This window comes from Bos indicus x Bos taurus, chromosome 1, assembly GCF_003369695.1.
Source record: "Bos indicus x Bos taurus breed Angus x Brahman F1 hybrid chromosome 1, Bos_hybrid_MaternalHap_v2.0, whole genome shotgun sequence".
NCBI classification, from domain to species: domain Eukaryota; kingdom Metazoa; phylum Chordata; class Mammalia; order Artiodactyla; family Bovidae; genus Bos; species Bos indicus x Bos taurus.
Genome location: NC_040076.1, coordinates 44,061,616 through 44,078,538, shown reverse-complemented (window position 1 = coordinate 44,078,538; position 16,923 = coordinate 44,061,616). Strand labels below are relative to the sequence as shown.

Below are 16,923 nucleotides of genomic sequence, written 5' to 3'. Positions count from 1 at the left end.
ATTATGTTAGTACAAAGATTAGGAAGGTGGAAAATATTATGCTAGGTTAGTGGATGAGAAGGGCAACACCCTGTATATAGGGCAAGGTTGTGCTAGGAAAATCAACTCTAACTCCGAAGTCCCAGGGAAGCCTCAGTTTCTGAAACTGTAAGAAAATAAGAACTTAACTACTTATAAAACCAATTAACCCACAGTATGTAGTAACCAATGGGTGGGGGCCATAAGAATCTGCTTACCAATAGATACGATTTGATATCTGCCTCTATTCCCTCAGTGGTCAGCTCTTGCCAACTTCCTACTGCTCCCAGACGACTCATACGTCTCCTGTCAGCCCTGTATGACAAGTCATCATGGTGGCTGTCAAAGTAACAAGGTCCATTTTGCCTGTAGGACACTCTAGCTTCCCTCAGTGAAGAACTGGTCTGATTTAAAGTACTTAGAGGTTGGCCTTGTGTATCGCTCGGTTGTGTCTGACTCTTTTCCATCCCGTGTACTGTAGGCTGCCAGGCTCCTCTGTCCATGGAATTCTCCAGGCAAGAATACTGGAGTGGGTAGCCATTCCCTTCTCCAGGGGATCTTTCCAACCCAGGGATTGAACCCGGGTATCCTGTATTGCAGGCAGGTTCTTTACTGTCTGAGCCACCAAGGAAGCCCTGCAACTGGAGCAAAATCTGTATACATTCTGGGTCAATTCTAGGCTTACTGTGCCTCAGCCATCCAACTAAGTATATTTGTCCCTAACTCCTTCCTGCATTGCATACTGGAGCTCTCATTAGTTTCTCCTGACTGGATTTTTGCTTCCTTCATAATTTGATTTGTCTCATTGTACCAACTTTTTATGGTGGGAGATGTATAAGCATAAATTTTCAGAATTTGGTATTTCATACAAAATGGATCAGTGAATACAGCTAAAATTTCTCTGTGGGCAAGTCAGTCTACTCTCCATGGTCTTCTAGTCAAACGAAAATCTCAGGCAATAAGATATTTTGATTTCGGTAAGCAAAGATAAAAAGGCTAAACCTAAGAAACCCAAATGATTGACTCCCATAGTCATGAAGATAAAAACAGGAAAAGTAATAAAGCCTTTAGAGCAGAAAACAACAGGTGATTTCTTCTTTTCTTCCCATTACAAGCATCTGACAATAGGATAATGGATGCCAAGGACACGAGAAACATAGCGAGTCAGAGAAAATTATAAGCCACAAGATGGTATAAACTTTATATGAAAAAATACTAGCTAAGGCACTGAGAAAGTCAGTAAATACTAAAAAAGTAATTAAGATAATTGTGCTCAGGTTATGAACAAAGAGTACATAAAATAAGACGAGACAAAAATACTTTAAAAACAAGTTTGTGTTTTGTTCTGCTTCTTACAATGCACATTAGAGTTCAATTTTAACAGCTTGCAGAGGTTTAGTAATCAAACAGCTCAAGACAATGCATCACGGTTCTACCTATGAAGAACGCTTGCTCACTTTGGCTGACATGCTGCAATTATTAATTTGATTATCTGATGCTAAACAGAGTCAGGAACACTTGCTCTTAGCTTTAATTTCTTCGCTTAAGTAGCAAATTCTAGGAGTTACCATGCTAAGGGTTGAGTGCATTTAAAGTTGGAATTTTCTTACGGGAAGAGAAATTATAAGATAAACAAGCTGAATTCTCATCATTCCAAAGCCAAGTTTTAATAATATAAAATTAAAAGGGTAAAACTAAAATGTCTGGAATTTGGATGATGGATGCCATGACTATGTAGAATAAATATTATTTTAAAAGAAGCCTTTAAAGCAGAAAATTGCAGATGATCACTCCCTGAAAAGGGGTGAAAGGAGGGACTCAAACTGACCAATCTGTGGGTAGTAGGGATGTTGATTACAAGGAAGGAGGAAAGGAGTGTGCTGCTGAATGTTCTCAAAGGAGCTATATAATTTGAAGAAACTTTGAGATTATTTAGGGAAATGACTTATACAAAGGTAACAATCAAAGACAACAAAAACAAAATTTAAATAAGAGCCAAAGAACCGAGGAGGGCTGAGGAAGAGATTAGTTTGGGTTAGTTTCTGAGGCTATCAACAGGAGCGGTGGAATTGGAGCCAGTCTTTCTTATTGCTGCAATGGCACCCCACTCCAGTACTCTTGCCTGGAGAATCCCAAGGACGGAGGAACCTGCAGTCCACGGGGTTGCTAAGAGTTGGACACGACTGAACGACTTCACTTTCACTTTTCACTTTCATGCATTGGAAAAGGAAATGGCAACCCACTCCAGTGTTCTTGCCTGGAGAATCCCAAGGAAGGGGGAGCCTGGTGGGCTGCCATCTATGGGGTTGCACAGAATCGGACACGACTGAAGCGACTTAGCAGTAGCAGCAGCAGCTACCCCTATACTTCCCCAAAGCGCCTACATCCCACATAGTTTATAACCACAACAAATGGTTTTATCCAAAGAGCTAGGGCTAAGGGCTTTCTGGCGTAAGGTTTCAAGTATTTTTAGAAACTAGAAATCTTGTTTTCCCTCCTTTCCATAACTTATACAACTTCAATTCTATTTCCTATCAAACTGCTTTTCTCTTTTCCAGTATTACCCCCTCTAGTTCTGGTGTATTAGGGTTGAAAAAGCAGTAGCGGAGGTGGGGATGAATGGAACACAGCTGGCTATGAGTAGGAAGCAGCTGTACTTTAGAGCAAGAAGAACAAAGAATTGGGATCTTCAAAGCTAAGGAAAGCTTCTCCCTGTGTTCTTCCCTCCTTTCACCTCTTCCCCTTCTTGGGAAAAGACAGAAATTTTACAAAACATACAGTCTTTGTGAATTCATAACAATCTTATTTTCTTCATACCCACATGTTTAATTTATTACTACTGCTAACATTTTACATGTAGTTTGTATTAACATTTTTCTCTTAAAGAGTTTCAAAGACGTTTATAAATTTCCATTGAAACAAATATGCCTGAGTATATTTTTATATTAATAAAATTTAACTTTAGAGTAATGAGAATTCAATCTGTTAAAATGTTACTTTTTAAGAATTTAGGAATATATTTCCTAGGTCAGTGGTTCTTACATTTTAGGCTTCATAGGAATCCTCAGGGGCACTTATTAAATGCATATTCTTGAGGCACATCTGATCATGGATTTATATTTAGTTGCTCTAGAGTAGAACCCTGGAATCTACATTTTTAATAAGCAGCCAAAGAGATTCTCATACACACAGTGGGGGGTGGAGGGGCCCCCAGAGACCCTGTCCTAGTTGGGGCATCCTAGCCTCCCAGCTTCAACTTTTCCAAGGCAGCCTGTTTCTTAGGGGCAGTAGTCAAGCAAGCAATCTCCTATAGTCCACACAGAGCAGTAAGTCAAAAATACAAAGTGAGCAATCAGAGAAAGAAAATGATCAACAACAAGATTTCACTTTTAACAACGCAAGGTGCTATTAGCTGCACAAACACAGGAAAGAAAGGGAGGTGTCCCCATTTTAACTTCACTTCCTTGAATGTGATGAGGTTTGGTATTATGAATGAGTTGGTTTTTTATTCACGAGAGCTGAACCTTTACTGGCTCTCCAGCTGTGTATGCTGCATTCTGGCACCCTTTTCCCTAACCCACAGAGAGCCTTGCACAGCTAGCTTTGATTTCTCAAATTGCAAGCAAATTGGAACCTAACTACTTAGAAAAGCAATTGTGTGAGATCCAAAGTGCAGGGGGTACAAAGCTATGAGAAGCTGCTTGTCAGTACACACCACAAACTCTCCCGCCTCTACTCCCTCAGAGGTCAGCGCCTGCCCACCAGCAGTACACGGGGAAGCTCAGATAAACTCAGAAGCCAGAATTCTTCTTGAGGATACCATGTGCTTCTGCTTTTAACCTCCAAACCCTATATTTTAGGTACTACTGTCACCAACTCATGTCCTCAGTTCTGTGACCCTGTGCCCTGACTTACTGCTGAGCCATAGTGTCGGAGTCATATCTTGCTGACTACTTTGACCTACTGTTAGATGATGTTTAACTCCTTGTGCTTCCCTGGTGGCTCAGTGGTAAACAATCCGCCTGCCAATGCAGGGGATGTGGGTTCGATCCCTGGGTTGGGAAGATACCCTGGAAGAGCAAATGGCAATCCACTCCAGTATCCTTGCCTGGGAAATCCCATGGACAGAGGAGCCTGGTGGGCTACAGTCCAAGGAGGTGCAAAAGAGTCGGATACTACTTCGTGACTAAACAACAATAACTCCTTGTATCTTGCTTCTGACCTTATGGCTGATCACAATGACTCTCTCAAACCAGTGGCTGAATTCAGTGGATTTTTCTTAATTCTCTCTCCACCACTGGGTTGAGTGACCCTATCATACTTTTCCTTCCATTGATTCTCTTCCCTTGGTTTCAGTGATGACAAAATTCTCTTGACAACACAGTTCTTTCATGGACATAGTGAGCATCTGATCTGTTTGGTATTAATCCTCCCAACCTGGCACAACACACAAAAAATGAAACATACATTTAGCCACCAATATGTACAATGTTGAAGAGCCCAAGACAGTTTCAGTTCAACCTAAAGAAAAATTCCCTGCCTGATTATATGCAAGCCAATGTCAACCTAGAGGAGTTGCATTTTACTTGGGGTTTGGGCTTTTAAAAGAATATGTAAGGAAAAAAACAAAAAACAAAAACAAACAAGTTGTGTCAAAATTACTTTGAAAATACCCTAGGAAGGCCCCATGCTGGAAGTCTCTCAGTAGGCCCCATCCGGGTGGGTTTTTCCTTCTGCATTGGTACAGATTATTATGCCTTTGGTTGACTACAAGATGGAATAGTTGGCTTGTATTTAAGATGCAGGCTATACCAAACAGGCCACTGAGCAAGGCAAGATACTCACCCTGAGAGAGAACATGGGAACAGACACGGACTGAGAAGAAACAATATACATCTCAGGTTCACTCCTGGGCATAGACTCATTGAATGTAACTTATACCTGGGTAGACTCATCTGCAAAATGTAAATTATTATTCCTCCTCTTTTTATATTCATTTGCTGAGCAGGTGTAGTTGAATCCATGCAAATTTAATGTTTGTATGCTACAACGCCACCAAATGACGTGAGTTTGGCTGGTTATTTTGGTAAATATACACATGCCTACTCTCTTGACTTCTGGTATCCCAAGGAAAACGAACAGGGGTGGGTACCAGAACAAGTATGAATATCAACCAGACAGAAATGGATATTTTTCTGGTAAAAAATTTTTTTGATTACATAAATCAAAGTCATTTGTTATATAGCAGAAAAAGTACTATATTTGGTGTCAAGAGACCAGGATTCCAATCCCAATTCTGACACACATTAGTTGAACTGGGCCAGCGTCCTCACCTCTAATCCGAGTACAAGTAGTAACTGCTTTGAGGTCTACAAGAAAAAGCGTAAAGTATGCATCATAGTCACTAACACAGGTAGGTACTTGCTATGGGTTTGTTCACTGTGAATCTGTTGAACTGAAGCTGAGAGACAAAATAGCCTAGCCATCTAAGGAAGAAAACCATTAGCATCAACATTATGGGGCACATAGTTAAGTACTATGTAAGTATTTAATGGTCCATTTTGAGATATCAAGCTGATCTGACCAAGTCAATATGTAATTTTCCTATTCGAACATTCTTTTCTCTTCTCCACATGGTCATCAGTACAAGTCCAGTTAAGGCTTCATAAACATGGGCTCAAAACAAAAGTGCTTCTAATCAGATTTGGCAAGAAAAGGAGAGAAACATAGGGTGAGGTAAGTGTGAGGCTACAGTGCTGAATAACAGGGATGGCAGTGCCTCAGTACATGAGTCACACGGACACGGAGCAGTACACAGCTAAAGATAATTCTCAGGTAAATGCTGCATGAGCCATAACGTCATCCCTCCTTTGCTCTTTCTTCATCAATCATGTCGCCTGGACTCTGATGCAACCTAGCAAGAATGTCTGATTTGCAGACAGTAGAAAGAGCCTTAGAACACACACATACTCATCATGGAGAGCAATATGAACCCAAGTTAAAGCTTCTGGCATTTCCTTTTGTTTAAATCATGCTTTAGAGAGGAAGTCTTATGGGTGGGATGTGTAACTACAGGTTAAGCCATCTGGTCTGAAGACCTCAAGGACTAGGCTTGATCATTTCAGACAAGTCACTCCACGTCTATAGGCCCTTTCCACATCTGTACAATTAGATGATCATCAAGGTCCCTCCCAGTTCTGTGATTTCATCATTAAAAATCCAGGCCAATCAACACCCATACAATAGGCAGATAAACATTTAGCTGTATAAGTCAGCTTTATTTGTTCTCAGCCAGACAGGTCATTCAAATATTTGGCTACCTCCATCACCATTCTGAAATACTGAAAGAGCAGGTAGCTATGTACAAACCTTGTTTAAGCATAGAAAAACTGGTGGGTAGGAACTGGTGGTTCAGAAAATATGAATGTTCATACCTGAGGAAATGTGCTCAGTTGTGTCCAACTCTTTGTGACCCCATGAGCAGAGGAGCCTGGCAGGGAATTCTCCAGACAAGAATACTGGAGTGGGTTGCCATGCCCTCCTCCAGGGGATCTTCCCAACCCAGCAATCAAACCCTGTCTCCCACATTTCAGGCAGATTCTTTATCATATGAGCCAGCAGGGAAGCCCAAGAACACTGGTGTGGGTAGCCTATCCCTTCTCAAGGGGATCTTCCCGACCCAGGAATCGAACCAGGCTTACCTGCATTGCAGGTGGATTCTTTACCAGCTGAGCTACTAGGGAAATCCTCTAAATCACATAAGTGTAAAAGTAAATGCTCCTCAGGGGATATAATGCATTAATACCTACTTTTCTGTAGGGGCAATGGTTTAAACAGAAAAGAAGAGTCACAAGGGATGCAAACAAGAAATGGGTACAAAATGGGCAGTCTAGCTTCCAAATTTAAGAGAGATGTTATAACCCTAACTCTAAACCAAATGCAGGGCCAGTATGTTCAAGACTTAGTCAAGAGTTATCAGTTTGTAAGTTCACATACCACCAGTCCAAAGGAGGCACTCATTAGAGACCAGGAAGACCTGGTAAGCCTGTCCCACCAGAATGCTTAAATCTGTCATGGTGCCACATCTTTCCAAACTGACCAGTGCAAACACTTTAAGACCTATCACTGCAAGATTTTCAATGGAATCTCCAGAGAGGAGCATTTCAACAAACTTGATACTGGGGAAAACAGACAAGCTCAGCGAAGGATAAAAACCAAAGACCTTCCCTCACAGCCAACACTGTGTGGGGTCCCCTACCTTGTATGCTGAGTGGCTGGGGTCGGGGGCGGGTCGCTGCACCTGGAGCAGCATTCAACAAAGCACCCAGCCCTTTAATTGTTCAGCCAAATGATTTATGAAGCTTGGCAGCAAAGACAGGGCAGACTGGTTTAAATTCAAAGGATCCAACCTACAGGTATTTTGAAAACCTTGGGCGCATCTGCAACAAGTACTGTTCTCCTCGGGAGGGGAGAGAATAGGAAAGGAGAAGATGTGACCTGCCTGACAGGAAAATGGGACCCAGCTAGACAGAACATGCCTCCCAATCCTTTTCCTATCCTATCACTCACCCATCCTCTGGCAGACTTCCTTGCTACAGAAAGCAGACATATACAGTCAATTCTTTTTTAAGTAGAAATGAGTAAAACCTCAGAACCATCCACACATTCTTACACACTGGGCTCCCGTGGCTTATTCTGATTGTCTCCTGATTGTATAATATTTTTAATCAACTGGGGCAGAAATCAACCAACTCTCCCCCCAAAGAACCAGACAATAAATATTTTAGATTTTGTGGGTTCTGTGATTTCTGTCACAATACTCACCTCTACCATTATAGCGCAGAAGCAGCTATAGATGATACGTAAATGCATGAGCACAGTTCATTATTCATAAACACAGGCGAAGGGTTAGACTTAGGCTGCATGGTTCACTGATCCTTGAACCAGTATGTTTCCAAAGAGCTAAACTGTGATAAACTGAGGAAGTACTACCAAACTTACCACCCTTAAAATAATTTAAATCTAAGCCTCCATTTTGGGAGAACTCATTTCTAAAATAAACTTCATTATTAGTAGGTACAGTAAGAACTCATTTTCAGGAAGTGTGTGTGTGTGTGTAAAAAACAAGGTGAATCAAGATAAACTGAACACTTTCAATCATTCAGTAACTTAGGTTTTTCGTTTTTACAAAATCATCGTTACCCTGACAGGTGTCTTGCCAAAGGGCAACTCCAGGCTTTAACTACATGTTTACATATATCACAGTTACTGAGTAATACATTTTTTAAAGTGTTCAGTTCTGTTTATCCAGCTTGTATATTATTTGTGTATATATTATAAAATACTTTAAATGATAAACACTAAACTATAAACAATGGTTACTCCTGGAGAATGGGGGTTAGAAGTTTCACTTTTAGCAGTGCTGCTTGAATTTGTAACAACTATGTACTACTTAGTGAATAAAAAGGTGTTTTGTTGTTCTTTTATAAAGAAGTGGTCACAGTGGGTAATCTTTGGCATTGCAACTTATATCATCGACTGGCCACATCGAAGGCCAGCTGTGACTCTCTTCTAACAGTAGATGCCAATAAATATCTCAAGAAGTTCATAACTTAGCAACAGGGCCAGATGATAAACAAAAAAATCCATAAATACATAAGTTATTTTCAGATTACGGTAAATGTCCTAAGCCACAGGGTAAGGGAGGAGGCCCACAGAAAAGCTGACACTTAGGTAGAGAGCTGAAGGATAAGGAGGAAGCAGTCATGTGAGGTAAACTCCAAGCTAAGTGTTAGATTTTCTGGCCTGAACCATATGCCAAATTCTGGTTAAACATTAAAAGCAACTGGGGCACTTTCAAAAAATACTGATGCCCAGGCACTGCTGCAGACCAGTAACTCTCTGGAGGTAGGGTCAGGTATCGCTTTGCCTTTTTTTAAAGCCAGGACTGAGAATTGCTGTTCTAGAGTCTAGACACTTCTATGTCAGCATGAACAGAGGCCTTCAGAGATTAGAGGGAACAACAGTATGGGTGAAACTGAACTGTTAACTTTTAGAATGGTGTGGGGTTTTTTCTGTTTTGTTTTAATCTAACAAGATTAACTGGATGCATTGTTCAGTGATGTGATGAAGGCCTGGGGATTCTCTCCTTACCGTTGAGCAAGAGACCACAGAAACACATAGATCTTTTAATTGGGACCTTTCGCCTGGGCCTCTGGCAAACTGTACAGCAAATGAACCATCAAGTGACAGACTTTGATGTATTTAGCAAAGGGCTAACTGAAAAGGCTAGGCCCTGAGCCCCTCCCTGAAGGCTAACAGATGCATAACTGGCTGAACCACAAAAAAGAAGTTCCTGTGGCAAATATTTACCCTATAGAGTGTTAGGACAGACACATTCTCATATTCATACACCCCTATTCACCTAACTCTCAATGAATTTGGTAACAAATGACAAGGAGGGTAAGGATCACGGGAAATTGATCATCATCTCATTAATTTCAGGCAGCTGTTGCAATTTCCTTTCATTCACCTATCCATCGATCCATCCAGCATATACCTACCATTGCACACCTACTCTGTACTTCCCACTGTGATGTATGGGATATGCATGCCTTGTGTTCCACCGGGAAACATAAGTAATAATCACAAAAAATTGTAACATGTGCTATGAGACAGTGTTTCGATTCTTCTTCCCTGTTATTTCTTCCTCCCTGTAATTTCTCTTCTACAATGCAAAACTTAACATACTTTCTATAATTTGCTTATTTTTTCTCAGCTAGAGGTCTTTAAAAAAACAAGGGCTGTCTTATTCTGCATTCTTAATGCTAAATATAATTCACAGCATAAAGTAGGCATTCAACAACTATGGATTGAATCCAATGTGTGCGTGTGTGTGTGTGTATACATACATACATACATGTGTGTATATACACACACAGGTGTGATCAAATCAGATTATACAATATAGACATACATACAGTGGAAGAACTGCCTATGGGAACCAGGGAAGGCTTCACAGAGGAGTGATGTCTGAGAAAAATCTTAAAGGATAAACCAAAAATCTCCTAGCAGAGGCTTCCTCTCAATGTGTGTTTGGACTTTGTTCCAAAGGCAGTGGAGAACTACTGTAAGTTTCTAAGGTGAAGGGAAAGATGGTGTGGTGGAATCAGATTTGATTTTAAAAATCATTTCTCTGGAAGCACTGTGAGAAGTGAATGGGAGGCTGGGAAAGCAGTAAGTTTGGGGCAGGGAGGGTGAATAGAGAGGCTGTGATATTGCCTTGCTGGCAAAGAAGAAGCCAAAGCAATTCAGGATGTTGAACTAACTGGCTGGATGTAGCTGGCTGGACTTCATGGCATGTGTTCTGTATACCTATCTCACTTCTGAGTTCATCTATTTTTCTTGTCCTTATTTCTCTTTTGCCCAGATCCCCTCCTTTACTACCACTGTGAGAGAAATTATTCTGTCTTGTCCTATATACATATTGTTGAGTTAACTAAATCTTCTGTGAGACATGGTGGAGACATCCATATATCAAATAGATGCAGAAGTTCTGGCTTTCTGCAAGGATGATAGGAGAACGGTAGGGGCTGTTAGCCAAAGCATGGACTAGGGAAGGAGATCGCTGGATTGGGAGAAGATAATGAGTTCCATTTGGGCATTCAAGAGAAGCTGGCCAGAAATCAGCTGGAAATAATGGCTGGAGCTCAGAAAGTGTGAGACACAGGTTTGGAAACTGGCAGTATACACGTCATTGCTGAAGCCAGTGGTATGCTGTTAAACTAACTCTCAGAAAATAAAACAAAAAATTACCCGTCCTTGGTTTGCAGCATTTGCCTGTCTCTGTGGCACACATCCTCCCACATGGGCCAATTTCAAACTACCAAGATGATGGTTATGAACAAAAAGTTGAGACGAGATGTGCACAACTGGTTCTTACAAACTGGCACTAACATACCACTGACTGAAGCCAAAAATGAACAAAGTTATCCAGGGACTAAATGCAAAGCAAGAGAGCTGGGAATAAAACTCTGGGAAGTATGGACATTTATGAGATGGACAGAAGAAGATGAGCCACCAAAGGGACTTGAGAAAAAGCAGACATAGGAGTAGGCAGAAAACAGGAGCAAAAGAAGTCACAGAGGACAAGGGAAGAATTAATTCAAGATGGATATGGTATGATATATATGGTATGATTAATAAATGTTATTAAAAGGTTAAATAAGATAAACAAGGGTAAAAGGTATCTACTAGTTGTGACTACAAGGATACTAGAGGTGACCTGTATGGTGGGAGCTCAAGTGTTAACATTAAACAGTCTTAGCAATGTTTTTAGGTTGAGAGGATGTTGGGGAGAAAGGGGAGGCTGAAGCTACATGAGTGAGAAGGCCAACTTGAAGTTGTCTGTTTTAGAGTAAATCAGCTGTTATTGAATTGAGGATATAGATTACAGACGAAACGAACTCACTGTGGGTAGGAGAAGGAACCCTTCTTTTTCTAGAAATGGGATACCAAGTGATTATTAGGAAGACTAACAACATTGAGTTTCATCTCTCTTTAATTAGCCCAAAGAAATCTCAGTAAGTTATATGATCAAAAGACAATCAGGAGATGAAAGGAATAAGAAGCTAACAAAAGGTCTACATAATCTACAAGAGAACTAAACTCCAAAAAATTTTAAATAGGCTGTACTTTTCCCCTAGAAAAGCAGCACCACCCATAAACCCTACTTCCCTTGGAAACTATGGTTGGTAAAAGTCTAATTAAAAGATGAACATTCTTTTGATATGTATATAAATATAGCTCTTCCTCTCCATTTATACAATATATTTAGAGACTGTGGTGGTACACATGCACATTTAAACACACGCAAAATGAATTAAAACTCATCTTATTTAAAGATGTTTTCAATAGGCTACCATGATAGAAAATATCACCTAAAAAAAAAAAAAAAAAACTTTTAGATCTATAGTCCTAGTCTAAACTAGGACTATCTAGGCTAGATCTATACTTCACAAATAGTATTACTTTATGGAATTAAGTAATTTTTCAGATAGAAACAGATCTTGCTTAAATACTTTTTTTTGATTAAATACTTTTCAGTAATGCAATATGATTCTTAATTTCCATACAAGACTAAAACTGGTTTCAACTCTATGGTCTAGTAAGAACCTGGAGTGATTGGTCTGAAAAACTTTATTCAATTTGATCTTGACTCATGATGTGGAAAGCCTTAGCCCACATTTTCAAAGCAATTTTCTTCAGGATACATTACATTTAATTTACATTTTAATAAAGTTTATATAATAAGTGAGTGACTTGTGACTTAGGTTACCAGACATTTGGTATTTATGGGATATCAAAACTCTGTTACTTCATGCTACCCTTATGTTATCTCTTCATAAAAACTCTCTAGCTTCATAGCTATGTACAAAGTTTTAAACTATTAACTCATCTATTCTAATGTTTACTTCAGAGGAGGTAACACTAAGGCTCACAAGCACCTATGTTATTTCCCTGCTGCCCTCCCTGTCTTCATCTCCCACTGCTCCCTCCATATATTACAGGCAAAACTGATGAGCTGCTGCTGCTGCTGCTGCTAAGTCGCTTCAGTTGTGTCCAACTCTGTAAGACCCCATAGAGTCTGGCAGCCCACTAGGCTCCCCCCTCCCTGGTATTCTCCAGGCAAGAGTACTGGAGTGGGGTGCCATTGCCATCTCCAGTGATGAGCTGGTCCTTGGTAACTTTGAAAAAGTTCCCTGAGTATTCTGATGTGTACTTAAGACTGAAGGCCCCTGGATATTTGAAAGAACAATGGATTTGGAAGACTTAAGCTCAAAAACTAAATTTGTTACTTAATAGTGACAAGTGGCTCATATTCTCAATAATGTCTTTGCTGAGGATTAAATAATATGTGAAACCACTTCATATATTTTCAACAATAGGAAAATTTCTTGAAATAATTATTATATTCCTAAATGTATTCCTATTTATAATTATTATTATGAAAGTGAAAGTTTAGTCACTCAGTCACGTCCAGCTCTTTGTGATCCCATGGACTAGTCCACCAGGTTCCTCTGTCCATGGGATTCTCCAGGCAAGAATACTGGAGTGGGTTGTCATTCCCCTCCCCAGGGGATCTTCCTGACCCAGAAATCAAACCTGTTATTATTATATTCTTCAACAAATTCCTATTTATTCTTAAAAACATCACTGGGAACATTCATTGCCTGTTGTCAGCCTTTGGAGAGGCATGTGACCTGAAGTAGATATCACAATTCACAAATTGGTATTAATAGATCAGCCATTTGAAATTGTTACATTTATTGCTAATGAGAGCATCTTCTCTTGCTTCTTGAGTGAAACGGCATGCTTTATACTTTTTCCAACTCCCCTCCATTCATCAGTTCAGTTCAGTTCAGTCGCTCAGTCGTGTCCGACTCTTTGCGGCCCCATGAATTGCAGCACACCAGGCCTCCCTGTCCATCAACAACTCCCGGAGTTCACTAAGACTCACGGCCATCGAGTCAGTGATGTCATCCAGCCATCTCATCCTCTGTCGTCCCCTTCTCCTCCTGCCCCCAATCCCTCCCAGCATCAGAGTCTTTTCCAATGAGTCAACTCTTTGCATGAGGTGGCCAAAGTACTGGAATTTCAGCTTTAGCATCATTCCTTCCAAAGAAATCCCAGGGCTGATCTCCTTCAGAATGGACTGGCTGGATCTCCTTGCAGTCCAAGGGACTCTCAAGAGTCTTCTCCAACACTACAGTTCAAAAGCATCAATTCTTCGGTGCTCAGCTTTCTTCACAGACCAACTCTCACATCCATACATGACCACTGGAAAAACCATAGCCTTGACTAGATGGACCTTTGTTGGCAAAGTAATGTGCCTGCTTTTGAATATGCTATCTAGAATGGTCATAACTTTTATGTTTATTTACTGGATAAAAATAGGAGGAAAAATAAGTGTCTACTCCCCCACCTTCTTCATGAATTCCAGAATTATTATCTTTTATAAACATGAGTGGATTTTTCTTCTTATTTTTTAAATTTATTCTCCCTTTGAGCACTTGATGGGAAATGCACTCTCAACTCTGGCTGTATATCAAAATCACACCAGGAAGCTTTGGAGAAATACTGATGCCAGGATATCATCTCCAAGTTCTGATTTAATTGGTTTTAAGAGGAGTACGTGGGAAAGTGTAAGTTGCTCAGTCATGTCTGACTTTCTGCGATCTGGCAGGGCTATAGCCTGCCAGGCTTCTCTGTCCATGGAATTCTCCAGGAAAGAATACTGGAGTGGGTAGCCATTCCTTTCTCCAAGGGATCTTCCCGACCCATGAATTGAACCTGGGTCTCCTGCATTGCAGGCAGATTCTTTACTGACTGAGCCACCGGGGACGCCCAAGAGGAGTATAAGCATTGTTATTTTTAAAAAATGATTCTGTTGTAATTCTAATCGTAGCCAGGAGTGAAAACCTATAGGAACACATAATAGGTGTTCGCTAAATAAAGAAGTTGAGAGATGTGGTTGGGATTGGGGGGGTGGGTAGAACACTTGCCATGATGGCAGCAGCTCTCAGTGTAAACTCTGGTGGGATAGTAAGCAGGTAGGTGAACAGATCAATGTTACGTTCTCTGATGTGCTACAGTTCCACCGCGGTTGTGGGTTCAAGTTCTGATATGGAAACTCTGTGTCTATTTCTGTTATTACCTTTCTCTCTTCTCTTGACCTCTTTCTCCTGCCTCCCAATGGAACTGTCATTAGGGCTGGCACTTTCTGATTTATTTGTCACTGTATTTCTAGGGCTTACAATAGTATCAGGCATATAATTGCTGTTGATATTTAGTCACTAAGTTCTGTCAGACTCTTTGTAACCTCATGGACTGTAGCCCATCAGGTTCCTCTGTCCATGGGATTCTCCAGGCAAGAATACTGGAGTGGGCTAACATTTCCTTCTCCAGGGCATCTTCCTGACCCAGGGATTGAACGGACAACTCCTGCTTGGCAGGCACTTTCTTTACCACTGAGCCACATGGGAGGCCCCATCTGGACACTCAGAAAATATGAGTTCAATATACTTCTCTTTCTCTCTCACGTATAAACATAAAATGCAAATAAGGAATTGCAAAAGTAATCCTTTTATGAGATTTTAAGACCCAGCCTTCTTACATTCAGATACAAAACACTGGCATTTTTGCTCTTGTAAAGTAAAATTCATTCCTCCACTAGCAAGAAGGTGCCAGACGCTTTAGAACTAAGGGAAGAACTACCCCAGTTTCTGTATCTATCTGAAACATAGTCAGTCTTTACAAAGAGTCAAAGAGTCAATCTTAACATTGACTGTGAATAATATGTCTTGCTAAAACTAATCTGAACAAGTGAAAGTTTGTTACTTCTACTTTCTTTTCTCTCACATTAATGCCCAACTTTTAATATTAACACACGGATATCGTATTAGTATATTAAAACTTCATTACTCTTGCACCTTAAATATTTTTCCGTAGGAAAAGACATAAAGGAGAATAAACTGATGAATATTAATTTAAAAAAACTGCTTTGGATGTAACAGTTCCACAATTTAAAAAATGTTTCATTATACAGGCAAAGTGCCTTGCAGGAACAGTGAAATGCAGGAACAGGAGGACTGAGAGAACCAGGTCACAGCTTAGACTAATGAATGGAATTGAGAGCTGGAGTCACCTGGAGAAACGGACAAAACAAGCGCTGCAGTACTGGGGCTTCAGAAGAAACAGGTTATTACATAGGAAGAGATGCTCTTCTTGACCAGGGGATTTTCCCGTTTTTCCCCTTGCCGCCCCTGCCTCCCCCCACTCCCCTGCCCCCTACTGAATTGCCTACAGTCCCAAACACATGGCCTGGAGTCCCTGAGAAAGCAGAGCAGAACTCAGGACTGGAGCCCAAAAGGCAGGAACCAGAACACCTGGCTGTTAATTTCCAGAGGCTCAATTTGGACTTTGTGAGCTTCCGAGCCATAAGCGAAGTCGCTCAGTCGTGTCCGACTCTTGGTGACCCCATGGACTGTAGTCCACCAGGCTCCTCCATCCATGGAATTTTCTAGGCAAGAGTACTGGAGTGGGTTGCCATTTCCTTCTCCAGGGGATCTTCCCAACCCAGGGATTGAACCTGGGTCTCCCACATTTCGGGCAGACATTTTACTGTCTGAGCCATCAGGGAATCCCTACTCTGAGCCATAAGCCTCACTTAAATTGACAGTTCACTTATCTCCAAGAAGAGTATAATAATAACAGTCACTTCATACAGTTGTTGCTAGATCCAGACAAGATAATACATAGGAAAATGCTCTGTAAACTGTGAATCATTAGGTAAATGTTATTCTCACTGTTAGATTGAAGAATTTGTTGAGGAAAAAAATCACCACTGATTTTTCCTTCACAATCCACAAGAAAATGCACCTGTGCTAAAGGTATAATCTTAGTTACACCACATTTCTAACAATCCCATATAAAAATCTGAAAACACAGAAAGTTTCTAATTACTTGGTACTATGAAACAAGTTTTAATAGAAACCAAAATAGCTGCTTTTAGCCAGGAGAATGAAGGCCCCTGCCAGATTTAGGACTAAGGCACAAATTACTGACTGGAAGTACTGGTTCCTACAGTGAACAACTGGCCATTAGTGCAAGTTAAAGTGTATACGTATGTAACAAGTGTTCCTGTAAAAAGTACAGACCTAATCTAGACAATTCTATGTATCCATGTTTTGAGGAAGCTAACAGAAAGGGTTATTTTTGTTTATTGGTACCATCTAGCTACCAGTCAGAACTGAACTGACAGTTTTTCTTACAAGAGAAACTCAGAAGACTGAAATTTCAGACTTCCTAAAGAAGAGAAAACATGGTTTGGATTAAAATCAAAAG

At 40.5% G+C, this 16,923-nt stretch overlaps 1 protein-coding gene across 2 annotated transcripts in view; it reads right to left on the bottom strand.

Moving 5' to 3' along the window:
* CMSS1 (cms1 ribosomal small subunit homolog) overlaps nucleotides 1–16,923 on the bottom strand; it is a 394,265-nt gene that overhangs the window by 182,982 nt on the left and 194,360 nt on the right. The window lies entirely within an intron of this gene.